This window comes from Talpa occidentalis, unplaced genomic scaffold (genome assembly GCF_014898055.3).
Source record: "Talpa occidentalis isolate TD23 unplaced genomic scaffold, MPIMG_talOcc4v2.1 talOcc4.6, whole genome shotgun sequence".
NCBI classification, from domain to species: domain Eukaryota; kingdom Metazoa; phylum Chordata; class Mammalia; order Eulipotyphla; family Talpidae; genus Talpa; species Talpa occidentalis.
Window position 1 is genome coordinate 82,987,687 of NW_023604972.1, and position 16,091 is coordinate 83,003,777.

Consider the following 16,091-nt stretch of genomic DNA (forward strand, 5'->3'; position numbering starts at 1 on the left):
CACTTCTAAAGCTGTGTGTCCAAAACTTAAGCAGTTATTCCCCAGTTTAGTATAGAACATTATTATCCATTTGTGCAAGTTAGAAATCCGAGAACATTCTTCATATGTCTTGTGCATTATTACTTCCTTCTTCCTTCTTCCCAGCTTCTATATCAGATTTGTCATTATATCCAATCTTCGTGGTAGGACCTTTGGAGTCTGACTTCTCTGTGTATCCTCTAAAACAACTTCATACTACCTTGATCTCAAGTGACCTTAGTCTCCAAACTAGAGTATAAAAGGCCCCTACTGAATCTTCATCTAACCACTCTTGTTCAACACCCTCCAACTCATTTTTTTATACTGCATGCAAGAAATATTTAAAACTCTAAGTCTCACCCTGTTACTTACATGCTTAAAGATCCTCAGTGGATTTTAAAGTTAAGGTTTCAGTTACCTGTATCTTTATTGTCGTTTATTGCTATTCTCTTTAAATTTATTTGTCCCAACAATACTCATCCTTTATTTCTCACTACACATGCTGGCCAATGTCTGTCACATCATGTCCACCCAGCACCTTTACTTAAATAACTTTCACTCATTTGGATTTTAGCACAAGTGACATTTGTCAGAAAATACTTTTTTATATCCATGATCAGATTTTCCTGTCATAACCTCTCAAGCATCTTACATTATTGTTTAATAACACTTATCTGTGGGCTCTGAGTAGCTGAAATATATTGCATCATTGTATTTTGAAGTGGTGGAATAGGTGTAATATAGTAGACACTCACAAAGCACTTGAAAAACAACAAAATAGATGAATGATTGAATAAAGTGTCATTACAGTATCCTACCTAGATAGTATCTGCTAAAATATTAGTGTTGAAATGTGATAAGAAACTGAGGAGTATGAGTGTAGATTTTCATATTTATTCTTTCTTAGTTACATGTACTGGATTTGCAGTTTATAAATCAGACTGATTTTCACTACCAGTGTGGGGAATTTAGCCTGTGATGTGAAGCTCTAGCTGTGCTCTCTACTTAGCCTCATTTCCAAACCACAAGTTCTGCAATTAAATTGCAGCTTTGTAGGTGACGCATGAGGCCATCCTGTTTGTTTATCTGTAGCTTTATATCTCTGTAGATCTTTTGGGAATATCATTTATAATATAAGTAACAAACAAGAAAAAATACTTATAAGTATACAAAACAAGAAAAAAGAGGATGCACATTTTCATCTTTGCATGACTCAGTTATGCCTTCAGTTTACATAACAGGGAGGATTTTTATTACCTTGTTCAAATTGTTTTGTCTTATGAATATCTGGAGTGTCAGCCAATAATTGCTATATGAATTTACTTTCTAAAGTAGTCTTCATGTATGAACTGTACAGTGTTTTGGTGTTTCAGCACAGTTGTATACAATAAGCGAAATCTAGGGATCGGGAATGATTTATCCACAAGAGGAATGACATTTTGAACCAATAAGTCCCTAAATGAAAAAAAAAAAATCCTTTTCTAGGTTTCTGGAACTTCAGCCATCAACTGGTTAGGTCATTAAGTTATATGTCATATTTTGTTGGATAAAGTCAAGGGAATTTTTCAAAGAGCTAGATCTGTCTTCAGAAATTCTAGGCATTACAGTGATATGAAGTTCAGCACTGTTAAAATACTACAGAACATCCTAGGCCTGGGCTTTGATACCATCTTGTTATCTCTCTGACAAGCACAAAGTGTTTTCATTTTATCTTCGTACCCCTGTCCTTTCCAGCCTGTCTTCAGTAAGATGTAGGGGATTGGAGAAAATTAGGTCTCAAGTAGCATGATAGCATCTTTTTATTCCACGGTTGAGTCTGGTTTCTCAGTCTCAAAGCTGACTATTTTATAAGCATCTGTACAATAGAATTCTGTCAGGGCATATGATTATCTTACAGGATTCAGTCCTGTGTTCGCTGTGGGAAAGTATGTATGTGACAGAACAGTCTCAGGTTGGAGGGCTAAGTATCTGCTTGGAAAGAGGCCCATGGGTCTATACATGCTCACATAGCTTTCATACATGGTGAGAATCAGAAAGGAAAACAAGGAATCTGGAAATCTTTAAATCCGGCATCTGTCTTTGGATTGCATTACAGCTGAGGGTGTGATCTGGCTTTCTGCTGTGTCAGCCCATAGGAGACCTTGCATCTCTCCAGGGCACAAGGTTGTATCACCAAGAAGCAAGTAGCATTGCTGGACCTCTGGCTGGTTTTAAGCGCCATCTTGTAAAAACAAGTGTGGATAGGTAACTAAAAACACCTAATTCCTTTCTTATTTTTGACCTTGCAGAAGGCAAATAGGAAAGGTAAAGCAATTCCAAATAATAAACTTCACAAACAGGCCTGTTTGATCATACATGTGTGTACTTGATAATCTCTAAAGCTGTTCTCAGAATACCCTTCTAGGATTAGGTGTGCTTTTAACAGAAGTATTTGTATTGGAAACACTGGGAGACCACTTGTTCTCCCACACTCATGTTTTTATCAGAATAAATTAGCTTCCACCCTCCCTCTTCTCTGCCCTCTCCTGACCATCAGTCCGTTCCTTTTTCTCCTTCACACCCCTTCCCTCTGCCTTTCTTCTCCTTTGCGGGATTCTGGTATTATCTGGTGTTTCAATCGTAGGCGTTTCCTTCCAATAGTATCTCATCGTCTTCTTTGTTTTCCCCTTATGAGTGATGTCATTTTGATGTTCAAATTCAGGGCTTTTTCTGTTTTAAGAAAGTTTTGTTAGTAAAATTACCAGTTCTTCTAGGAAAAAAATACTTGTTTTCACATTGGGAAAACAAATCAGTGTTCTTAACTCTGTTTTACAATGTTGGATGCCACAATACTGGAGGAAAAATAACTAAAACAACTTGAGGACACACAAATAGAAAATTAGTCTAATTAGTTAACATTATAAAATACCTAGTGACTTTTTAAGCATTAATAAAACAGTCATAGAGTAACATGGATAATTATGGAAAATGTCTATCAATTAGTTTAAAACAAAAATAAATGCTGTAAGCTGTGTTTATTTCTATGATTTATTCTGTACATTTTTTTTTTTAGGTCTATTTTAGCTTTATTTTTGCAGCTGTGCCTAAGATGGTGTTTAATCTCCCTATTGAGATTCTAGTTTCAGCTTTCACTGCTAGAAGTTTAATTTGGACTATTCAAATGTTATATATTCATATTTTGCTTTTTTGGTTTTGCTGACTTAATTTAGTTGTAAACAGACTAGTTCAGACCTTGGTAGGTATTAACAATCTACCAAAAAACACTGACACACAAAAAAAATCTAAAATATTAATACTGTGCTTTTAGCCCTTGGTGAAGTACTATAGGGTAAGGTAAAAAAATCAGGCTTTTCTGCCCTCCCACCATCAGGATAGATGAGGGAACCCTGTGATCCTGAATGCATGCCTGATGGCGGGCACCTGGAGTGGGTACACCTGTGCTAAGACTGTGCTTTTAAGGGCGGCGTCACGGGGACTCCAGTAGAAGCCGAAAGAGAAGAAGCCCGAAGCAGAAGCAGAGAAGGCCAGAGAGCCCAGATAGAGTGAAGATTTGCTGGGGGCTGGGAGGACTGCCAGCCTCCCAGCCCCCCAGCACCCCTGCCTGCCACGTACCCGCTGAACCCCAATAAAAGACCTGCAAAAAACCACTGAGGACTCTGACTCCTCCTTTACCTGGTCTGCATGGGATCAGAAAACCTGCTCAGTGGCCCATTCCTGCCTTTACAAGTACAAATAACCCTTAATGTACTTTTTCCCACTTTAATTTTACTGGGACTGTTGAAGCTCCAGAAAGATAATTTTTGACCAATAGCACATATGTAATTAGTGGCAGACATTATATTTGAACTATGTTCTTTTGATTTGTAGTTTAAATTCTTCCATCACTTCAACTGAACTGCACAGAGCACAGTAATTATTTTAAGACTCCGTGTACTCTGAGTAAATACAATAATGTACTATATAAAAGCAGTGTTACAGTGTTACATAGATTTGATCTATTTATGCCCAATAGGCTAGTAGAAATAAACATGAAGAATCCATTAATATTTCCCATATAGCACTTTTCAAAAAGAATTAGGTATTTTAAAGCTGCAGAGAGATATCCAATTTCATAGCTTTATTTTGTCTTTGAGCAGTGGAAATATTTAATCAGAAAAGCTTGAAATTATTTCATTGAAATGTTTTTATATGGCCATTGAAACTTTTAATAATGTCCTTTTCATACCTGTAACCTAATTATCTAGTATCTAGTTTAGAATATAGCTAGTATTTAGTAAATACTGGATGAATGAAATGTGGAAGAGTAGACTTGGGACAAAAACAGATTACTCTCGGGGCCTCCCCTGGTGGCGCAGCAATTGAAAGCCAGGCTGTGAAGCTGTCCGCAGCCTCTGCAGCGCAGGTTCAATCCCCAGCCGCCCGGGAGGGTACCACATGGCGCGACAGTCCTCTCCTGCCACGCTCGCTGCTCCCCTCAACAGTGTATTTCATCAATCTGCCTGTTCTGTTCCCCACTCTGGCTCTGGTGAATTCTTTCACCCTCCCTTGCTTCTGACTATACCCAGTGCTTGTATAAATAAATAAATCTTTAAAAAAAAAAAACAAAACACCAGATTACTCTCCAGGCCTTGACATTAATTTGCTCTCAGTTTTGGCATTCGTAAAATGACATAAGTTTTAATTTGTTCATTAATTCTGATTGAGAATAATTACATGCCCTGACTTTGTGATATTGAATATGATGATATGTGAAGACTCAGCCAGGGAAAGCATGATTCAATTAATGACATGTGTCCTGTGCAAAGAATAAGAGATCACATTGGAGAGGCATCACGGGTAGTCTTGACCGTTTCACTTCTGGGTCAGCTGTTTTTTCCACAGGTCCTCTTCTCTGCTTCATTCTTTCCAGTTTGACACCTCACATGCACCATCTCACCAAAATGTCCTAATCTGTAATAAATAACACTTTAATCATAAGAGAAGTCAGAGTTAACAAAGCAACCCAACAAGCTTAAGGGGCATGGGGAAGTAAAATAGACGGACTATTGGAGTTCTTAGTGCAGTTCATTGATTTTCAAAACTGTCTACCCATAGCATGATAAAAAGAGAGAATTAAAGGTGTGAGGGTCAAATCTCAGTGATAGCTATAAGATTCCTGAGAATCATCCTGGAGCCTATTTTTGGTGAGGACAATTAGTTTACTCAGAGAAATAACACCCGATTTTTACCTAAAATGAAATCTTTCAAAATTTTATTTAATTGCCAGGGGAGGTTCTAATGGGGACACCTCCTACTGTTTGATAATATTTTAAATATATAAATTTTGGAAGTAAGAGATTTAAACCTTAGTGCTTATCAACCCAAGAAAGTAATTAGGCTATAATATAATAAAAAGGTCATTTGTATATTTATAATGTTCAAAATAAGCAGTAGAGCAATAGTTCTTGTCTGCCTTTTTATGTTTCTAGCATCAGACCTGCTTGATCTTGTCGATCCTTAATTGGTTAATAGTTGAAATGCCGGAGCACTGTGTAATGATTCCTACCATGATCATCTTTGAGTAGCTGAGTAAATATATGTATCAATAAAAGTTAATTCCTAATTTTAAAAATATGGGAGGGGGCATTTGTTTTGGAATAGGAATCATGACCTGGACCAGTCCCAAGGTGTGTACAACCATGGCCAGGGCACAGGGAGTTTCAAAGGATGGGACAGGGAGATGGTCTGAAGTCAGGCTTCGGTGGGGAAATGTTTGGTGCCTCCGAAGTTCATTTGCTTGTCTCTGATTGGTGAACAAGTCTCCAGACAGAAGGCTGTAGTGTGGGGACCTGCCCTTCACAATTAGCAGGTGATCTTTTCTTTTTTTTGTAATCTCTGTGTGTTAAGTCAGGCTGTTTTAGGTGGAAAGTAAAGTCTCAACATGGCAGCTTAGAGACCAGATGGAATCTGACTCAAAACAAGTTGCACAAGGCTTCATAGTTTCTTAGAGCTGGTGGAAATCCAGAAAGCATCGGTTCATCAATACCTCTTCCCCACTGCTGTGAGAGTGGAGATGATGCTGTTCTTTTTCTTATAATACATTTCTCTTTTTATTTTTTTTCAGGAAACCTCTTTGAATCTTGATGGTTTCATTTCTCCTGATCAGAGGTCTATAATACTCATTCAAGCTTTCTTCTTTGTAAACAAACATTTCCTGTAATAGGACCCCAACAGCCTTCTAAAGGCTAGCTTGTTATTCTCCTGAATTATTTTACTTGGGAGCTTTGGGTTTTGGGGGGTGTTGGTTTTTATACAATGTCTGAAACCAAACTGCTGTTTTTCTCCTACAAACCTGCCCTCTCATGGTCTCCTTGCAATAAATAGTTCTATTCTAGGTCCATAGGCCAAAATTTTTGAAATCATTTTTTTCCTCCTCTTGTTTCACAGTAGGAGGTCACTGTCTCATTTTCTAAATTTACACCTATTTAAAAATATTTACAAATGCAATACTCTAAACTTTGAGTAATCCCACATTGAGGATGAGTTTCCTACCTCCTGTATTTGCAGCTACCTAGCTCAGTGCAGTCATGTGTTCGGTGCCCAAATTGACTCTTGATTGTGTGAATGAACTAGCTCAGCTCTTCTGCCACTGTGTGTCAGCAAAAAGAGTACACCGTGTTTAGGGCCTACCTGGTGGCGCCAGGGGTTAAGTCTCAGCACTATAAAGCTATCGGCAGCCACTGCGAGGGAGCAACCCACATGGTGCAGCAGACCTCTGCTATCTCACCCATTGGTCCCCTCAGCAGTGTATTTCAGTAGATCCTCCTGCTCTGCTCCCCACTCTGCTTCTGGTGAATCCTCTCATTCCCCTCCCCCACACCTCTGGCCTACACCCCAGCTCTTGTATGCATAAAATAAATCTTTTTTAAATCTTAAAATAGATTTATTATATAAGCACTGGGGTACAAGCCAGAGGTGCAGGAGGGTGAGAGAATTCACCAGAGACAGAGTGGGGAACAGAACAGGCAGAAGGTCTGAAATACACTGCTGAGGGGAGCAACCGGTGAGGAAGGAGAGGTCTGCCGCACCATGTGGGAATATCCCTGGCTGGCTGGGAATCTAACCGGCACTGCAGAGGCTCTGGACAGCTTCACAGCATTGCACTCAAACCACTGCACTCAACCTGCTGCACCACCAGGGAGGCCATAAAATAAATCTTTAAAAAAAGAATACACTGTATTTGGAAGGGAGGTGACATGCATGCTCTGTTCCTGATGCTCCTTGTCAGGCTGCTTCTATATGCATTGAAAACTGTCTTCCTTCCAAATTCAGTTAACATCCCCTTTTTGAAGTCTTGTTCAGTAATCTGTGGGGCACTGTAATGAACAGTCATTTCTCCATATTCCTCTAGCACTATTCTTTCTCTTCTTTTTCATCATGACTGCTATGTTATAAGTTTACAAACTCCTACTTCTAAACTTTAAATTAATTGAAGGCTTCAGTTGGGTCTCACTTACTTTGTTAAATCTTAAAAAATAATGAGACTCAACTGGTCATAATTAACAAAGACACTGCAAGGTCAGCAGCACTCCAATTAGAGCCACCCAAGTTGATCAGAGGTGGAGATGAGTCAGGCAAGGAAAGTGAAGACCACGGGTGGCGGTAACACTCAAAATGCTCCTCCTCAGAGACTTAGTGGCACTTCCTCTAAATTGGAGTAGTAAAGGAGAGTCTACACATTTCACTTTTTTTTTTTTTCTGATTTTTACCTCAGCGAAGAAAATATGCATTATTCCTATTATGTCTAAGCCAATCAAAATGAATTTTGTGTGAATTTTAAAGTATGTGGCAGTGGTGCTTAGGATTATTAAATACTGATTCCTAATGCAAATCTAGAGATAGAGTGATCAAATAATAAAGCCGGAATGGATGCTGAAGATCAATCAAGTCAACTTAGTGATTTTCAAAGTGAAAAACAATATCCAAAAATGTTTAGAGAGTCAGCTGAAAACAGAAATAAGCAGTATTCAACTTGCAAGGAACTCACATAAAGCCATCGGGAAGTTTTGAAAGTGGATGGACAAATTTATCAGTTTTTCTAAGATAGGAAATCATATTTCAAAAACTTCTAAATCATTTATGTAGGCAGGTGCAAACACTCAAAAGATCAAGAGAAAATAGGTCTTTATTTTGAAAATATCTCTGCAGTCTGAAAATGAGAATAAAAACTTTTCCCCAGGCAAATAGAAGAATTCTATCTCAGAGAGCTAACGCGAACTTCAGAGGGCAATGATAATACACATGGATTTCCATGGAACATGAAGGACCCTTTAGCGTTTGTGGACTCAGAACTTATATATTAAAAATATAATTAACATTTTTTTCCTCTGCGCTCTTCTCTTTTGTCTTACGCTAGCTATAAGCATATGCTAAAGCATTCATTTTCAATCTCTGCTATGTGATAAAGGTATTCATTGTGCATTGATTTAAAACTTGGAGAAAACAAGCCACCTGAGTTTTTTATTGAAGTTTCTTTTGACTTGCATATACTATAGCTACTTTTTGTTTACTTTCTCCATCTTGAAAGTTTTGCAGGGGGCCTTCCAGGTGACCTAGGCATTAAGTCTCAGTGCTATTACTTCTATGGTCTGAGTTGGATCCCCTGCCAGGGATCTAACCCACATATGGCTCAGCAGAACTCTCCTGTCTCAACCCGCTGCTCCCCTCAGCAGATCTGCCTGTTCTTCCCCCTGCTCTGTCTCTGATGAATCCTCTCACCTAACCCCCCTATCCCTGCACCTCTGGCCTATACATCAGTTCTTCTATGCATAAATAAATAAATCTTTTAAAAAGAGTTGTAGAAAAAGTAGTTTTTGACCTTATGTTAAGAAGGCTTTAGAATAGGAAAGCTGTAAGCTTAATATTAGTTTGGTTATAATTTCTATAAACTTTGCTTTTTGTTTCACCTATAAGAACCTTATAAAGGTGTAGGAGACAGGACAAGCACTTGCTGGAGACAAACCAGCCTTGGATTTAAGAAATAGAACTCACTCAGAAATTGCTGGCTGTAGTTTGGACTTCAACACTTTGGATTCCATCTGAGAAAGACTTTATTAAACACACATTCTTTGAGTTAAATATTGCCTTTTTCTCAGTTTTGTACTATTTTTTTCCAAAACTGAACATTCCAACCTCTAGGTGTTTATCATTTTCACCCTGTTTTTTAGTTCCAGCGCATGTCATGGTGAGATTGCTCCACAGTGGTGCTGCTGCTTTGTATACTTTAGGTTGAAAGATAGTTAAGATTCAATGAGGGAAAATTCTCAGAACTGTCAGTTAAATATTTTTCTAGTCTAAATTATGCAAAACTCAAATTATCTTCAGCCCTAAATATGGTTTATTGCAGGTTAGTATTCCCTCTTGTGCTTGTTGCTTTGCCGTAATGGCTTCCCTTGCTAAAGTTATGGGCTTGAATCATGGTCATAATACCTACTTATTTACAGAAATGGAGATAAAGCAGGAGAGTCTGATCATTTCAAAAGAAGAACCAGTAATTAGGCTGTAGAAAAGTTTTAAGTTGTTTATACAGGAACTTTTACCCAAATAAGAACTGAAAAATTATTTATCTTTAAGTTTTTACTTATTCTCCTTCTATTAGGGAAAAAAGCAGCAATAGCATAGCTCAGAGTACTAATTCTTCCCAGCTCTATGCTGTTTTAATAATTAACTTCACTCAGCCCTAATGTCTGTAGAGAAATCAGGACTGTGAAGTCCTTATCATTGAATTAGCTTCTATAATTTGTGGCAAAACAAGCACCTCACACTGAAGGCTTCTTCTTAAGTAAAAGGGATAGAAAAATTTTCCCTAATGATCACTGGATCAAGTTCAGGGTAAATGTGATGTCAAGTTTGAATATTGGAAAATATGTAAATGAACTAGCGTCACTAATGTTATAGATGCGGCATTTCAGGGACAAAGGGTCAAATAACTTGTTAAAAGTCACAAAATCAGTTATAGCCACTCATGTTATTCATTTAGCTTACTCTAGTTTATACATGTTTTTTAATGCACTACTATACATTTCTTATTTGTTCTCCCAACTTTCATGCCAAATTCAGGTTCATACATTCATTTTGGAAATAAATATTTGTAATTCTATACATAATGTTGAACTCCACCTATGTGGTAGACACCTGCCAGGTCCTGAGAAATCAAAGATGAGCCAAAAATATCTGATATAACCATGAGCTGTAGTCTAGTGTGGACAAATAATCTTTTTTTTTATAATAAATTTTATTTTTATATTCCCCAAACAATTGCAACCCCCCCATTCTGACCCCAATCCCTCCCCTCCCGCCCCCACCCCCCAAAAAGTGTCTCTGGTTCATAGTTTTTTGTTGATTTTGATTTTCACTTTCTTATAGTTATTCATTTTCCTGGTCCCTTATTTAAGTTTTCTAGATTCCTGCTATGAGTGAGACCATCTGGTATTTTTCTTTTTCTTTTTTGGCTTATTTCACTGAGCATGATCCCTTCCAGTGCCATCCATGTTGCTGCAAATTGCATGTGTTTATCTTTTTTGAATGCTGAGTAATATTCCGTGGTATTTATGTACCACATCTTCTTGATCCAGTCATCTATTTTTGGGCATTTGGGCTGTTTCCAAAGCTTAGCTATTGTAAACAGTGCTGCTATAAACATAGGTGTGCAGGTGCTCTTTGGAATGGATGTTTCTGTGTCCTTTGGGTAAATACCTAGGAGTGGAATTGCTGGATCATATGGAAGCTCTATGTTTAGTAGGTCCAGAAATCTCCACACAGCTCTCCATAGTGGTTGGACCAGTTTGCACTCCCACCAACAGTGCAGGAGAGTTCCTTTTTCTCCACAACCTCGTCAACATTTGTTGTTGCTAGTTTTTTTAATATGTGCCATTCTCACTGGTGTAAGATGGTATCTCATGGTAGTTTTGATTTGCATTTCCCTGATTACAAACTATACTACAAAGCCATAATCATCAAAACTGCATGGTATTGGAACAAGAACAGACATACAGACCAATGGAATCAAATAGAAAATCCAGAAATAAACCCACAGATTTATGGTCAACTAATCTTTGACAAAGGAGCAAAGACTATGCATTGGAGCAAAGAAAGTTTGTTCAATAAATGGTGCTGGGAAAACTGGGTTGCTACATGCAAAAGAATGAAGCTTGACCACTACCTCACACCATACACAAAAATCAACTCAAAATGGATTAAAGAACTAGACATAAGACCTGAAACCATGAAATATATAGAAGGAAATATAGGCGAAACACTACGTGATTTGCACATCAAAGACATCTTTACAGATACATCACCCAAAGCAGTGATAGTGAAGGCAAAGATAAACAGCTGGGACTACATCAAATTAAAGAGCTTCTGCACAGCAAAAGAGACAATAACAAAAACAAAGAGAAACCCCACTGACTGGGAGAACATTTTTGCACCCAACACTAATGATAAAGGACTGATCACAAAAATCTGCAAAGAGCTGATGAGACTCAACAACAACAAAGAAAATAACCCAGTCAAAAAATGGGCAGAAGAGCTAAAGAGAAACTTCTCTGAAGAGGAAATGCAAATGGCCAACAGGCATATGAAAAAATGGACAAATAATCTTATGAATAAGTATGATGATACATATTTTGAAGGCAAAATATAGGTGCTCTTTAGGCTAGGGAGAGAGGAATATGCTATATAATTCATTTCCCCAGGTTTCTCCAGCCAAGGATGCCACACAGCAACAGTAAGAGGAGAAAATTGCTATGGGTCCTAAGGGATAAAGCTGTGCATCACACATACCTTGAAAATCTGATGCTCAACTACTTTCACTTTATGACTATATTTTCCAGTTCTTTTAGCTTCTTCTTACAGCTACCAGATTTCCCTGATTATATCACTTATTACTTTATTAGTTTGGTCATCCCTCTCTTCTGTGGTCCAGTCAGTGAAAAATACAGTTATTGAGCACTAAATAAGACAAGACATTCACATTAGCACTACTTTAACTCTTTATATCCCATCTTCTTCATAGAGCTCCATAAAAATTCCAGTGGGGACAATACCATATGAATTGATGCCCTTTGCTCTATGCATGCGCTGATATCTGAAAGGTGAAAAAGAATTGAAAGAAGTTGGAAGCAGAAGGAAAATTAGGTAGATGGAACATAATATTCTCTTTCCAGACCTAAAAAGAGTGTGGCTTACTCTAGGAATGGGAAGAAGGGAGAGTTGTAGAAGTAGAAAGCAGAGTGTGTCAAGCCCAAGAGGGACAGGACATTCAGATTCCTCATGACCAGACCAGAAATTTTCATCTCAAGCCTGAGTACACCCTGAGAGTTATAGGGAGCTTTTGAAGAGACATAAACAGGAAAATAACAGAGTAGAATTTCATTTCATTAGAAAAACAGAAGCATGGACCAGGGTGGGGAGGCAGAGAGGATCAGACATTGTCATAAATTTATGTCCTTTGTTTATAAATAGAGGACATTGTCCTCGATTTATGTCCTCCACCCTGATCCTGGTCCACCCTCCTATCATGTTTCTTGACTTTTGCAATAGATGCCGAACTACTTCCACTACTTCTGTTTTGCTCCTCCCCATTTCACTTACCTTACTGTGTCTGGAATAATCCTTTTCAAATAAATTGACTAGGGCAGTTAAATCCTTTTCATAGTTTAGTTAGCTTGCAGAGAGTTTTTGTTGGTTTTCAAGCACGGAATTCCTTAATCCAGCCTGTTGAAAAAAGATGCTAGGATGATAAATCATTCCCTCACTCTAATTCCTTAATTTTACCTTACCGGCCTACTGGACACCCTCAGTCAATAACCAAGTTATTCAAAGGGAAAACTGCATCCTGTCCTCCCCTTGGCAGCACCCAATATGCAATTACATCATGGTCTGTAAGCTCCATGGAATCAGATACATGTATTTTGTTTCTCACAGTGTGTTCGGTGGCCAGCATAGTATGTACTGATTGAATGAATGTATGAAGTGATAGTAGGTGGTAAGACAGAGATTATATTGGCTGGGGGCAGGGCAGGAAAGGCCCAGGGAGACTCTGACCCTCAAGGTCATGTGACCATAGGTGCTGCCAGGGCTCTGAAAGTTCCTGTGGGAATAAAGCCAGAACCTGCAAGCTGCATGAAGAGCTGACAAAACTGTCTCAGGATAGCATTCATTAGAAAATTGCTCATTAATGATTACAGGTGGCTGGCTTGTTTTAAGGGAAGAAACCAGGAGACTACTCTTGGTGCAGTCAGCACTTAGTGTTAAGTAAAGAGAAAGCTCTATTCTACGTACTGCATGATTTAGTTTTAGGATTTAGTCCTTTGTTTTCTACCATATGAGGACATTTAAACAATCTAGAGTTGAAGTTGGTTGGGAACTTTACTTAATGATTAAGTCATCATTGGAAATCTATGAAAACAAGGTTGCAGATTCGTGTGTGTGTGGGGGGGGTGGGTCGTACTCGCTGCTGGTGAGTGCTATAAATGAATAACACTACAAAATGATTAAGTATGCTTTTCCTTTTCCCTCATTCATCCCTGATTTAGAGTTCTTAGGAGAGATATTCATAGGATCAGTGTATGTATGTGTCCACCTCTCTGTCTGTCAGATGGAAGCTTGCTGATGGCAAGCTTAGACATCCTGGAGAGTTATAGTGTAAGTTCCAGTTAGGAGACAGGCAGAGAGAGCAAATTTTCCCTTTCTATTTTCTGTACTATTCAGGCTTTCAATAAATTGGGTGAGGCCCACCTACTTTGAGTGCAGCTCACCCTCCCCAGTATTCTGGTTCGAATGCTAATCTCATCGTATCATCTATGATACATCTATACACAAAACTGTTTCAATAAATATCAGGGTACCCATAACCTAGTCATGTTGACCCATAAAATTAACCATCGCAACATTTCAATCTATAGGTACATGAAAGGAATGATCAGAGTGACTCTTATCCTATCTATTTTGCAATATAATTTTACAGTTTCAGAATGAATAGCTATACCCTTTATTATTAGTATACCAGGATACACTAAAATGTCTTCATGTGACCGCCAACTAACATTTCATAGCTGTGATATCCACAAGAAGTGGTATTTCATGATTCAACCAACCTGCCAGGAAATGAGAGGTTTAAATTTATAAAAAAGTTGCAATAAATTTTCTTGTTGAGTAACCAAAAAACATTAAGACTACTAGATTATATCTGGGGGATATTTATATTTAATGATTAACATTAAAAAATAGTCATTTCCTTTACTGTAAAGAATCAAGATATTTTTAAAATGCTATTATAAGTCACATTCAAAAACATGTTCTTATGCAAAGCAGTACCTTTGAGAGAAATGTACCACTTGAGAACTATTGTACCACTTGCTAAATGTACCACTTGCTATTGAACTAAATGTACCACTTGCTATTGTTCTGAAGCATGCAGTATTCCTCTACATTATTTTTCACTTGTCTTGGTCCTGGTAACTTTTGGCCATTAATGTAATATTTACCCACAAAGGATGCTTTATCCTTACTTAGAATATCAAATTAAGGCATTCCTGCTTTTAAGGCAAATCAAGAGGAGTTCTAAGACAGTACCGGGTAATAGTACCAGGGAAATAAATATGTAGCCCCTTAACACCATTGTGAAGGCAGATGTGGGAAAAAGAATACAGGGATGAGAACCTGAAAATGTTATTTCCAACTATTCTACTGTTTCCCTGGCAGGATGGATGCTCTGAGCTTCCCCTTTCTCAGTCACTCCCTCTTCCATTTTTTGATGCCTATGTGGTTTCAGTTGAATGAACTCACTTCTACCTCTGAGTGTGTTGTGAAAGACCAGAAGTTAGGGAAATGAAGGAGCAAAGTAAAGGTACAAGGTATACACTCTTCATATTATCTTTATAATAGAAGATGGAAGGGATTATACTCTGATAGTTCTGGAAGGTTCTACTAATATTCTACCTTAAAAGGGGGAAGTCCTATACTTATCCCGAAGAGTGTGAGGTTTTCCCATTATGGGGCCACAATAGGCACAATTGCCAAAACACACACTGTCCAACCTCACCTCTATGTAGATCGCCTTGGACTCCAGAACAGAAGGACCAAGGGCAAAATCTCTATCCATGAGGTGTTTCGTTTCTTTTCTTTTCTTTAAATCTGATGCTTCTAGCCATTCACATAATGGTTATCCATGTTTTCTGACACTTGCCTTAACTGTGAAAACACTTTTTGTGCTCTAAAAAAGCCACCTTCTACTTTTTACCTGGATTCTCCTGGGAATGCCCCTTACCTTCACAACCAAATCCTATTAGCTGCTGTAAAGCACTTGCTTAAATTCTTCCATTTCAGTGCCCAGTGGTTAATTCTTGCAGCTGTTACATAGAGAGTCTAGAGATGCCAACTTTGTCCTTGGTTGTGAAAGCTTCAGTGAAATAAAACCATGCTATATTCAGGCAGAAATGAAAAGAAGTTTTCATTCTATTTAAAGTTAATATCTACATATTAAGAATATTCAAAATAAAAGGTAAAATATTCTTGTGATACTAAGACTTTAGATGTATTTCTGGAAAAAAGCTTTTGTCAGCAATTTGGTGAGTTCCCCTTCTCTGGGTTAGATGAAGACATGCATTCACTTGGAATTATGCTAAGATACAGATTTCTGGGAAAACATATCACACTTTTGATTTTCTTTCTCTTTGATGACTCTTTCTTACTGAGTCAAAATTCTTTGCCTGACTGTCTCTTATGTGGATAATGTCTCATCTAAGAAACTCCCGGCCTATTTCAGCAGTCTGCTAGCTGTCCTGACAGGCTGTGACCTCAGGAATGCATAGATCCCAGCAGCAGCCTCTGCTCCATGTGGACAGCTCCAGTTCTCCCAAACTACTTCCTTTCATTTCTGGTTGCCATTTCATTTCTTCTCCTAAGCAGTCTTATTTTTTTTTTGTTTTTCAGTCAAGGGATCAGAGCATGCACTGATTATATTCCCCAACAAAATGATAAAATATATTCTTTTATTTTTTAATTTTATATATATATTTACATTATTTTTT

General features: G+C 38.0%; 1 long non-coding RNA gene across 1 annotated transcript; it reads right to left on the reverse strand.

Moving 5' to 3' along the window:
• Window positions 1-4,668: 4,668 nt before the first annotated feature.
• Window positions 4,669-15,362, reverse strand: LOC129144715 (uncharacterized). Its single transcript, XR_008549183.1, has 3 exons — window positions 15,329-15,362; window positions 12,652-12,774; window positions 4,669-4,968 (listed from the first exon to the last, which is right to left on the reverse strand). It is a non-coding gene; the product is annotated as an uncharacterized LOC129144715 (long non-coding RNA).
• Between the last annotated feature and the right edge of the window lie 729 nt (window positions 15,363-16,091).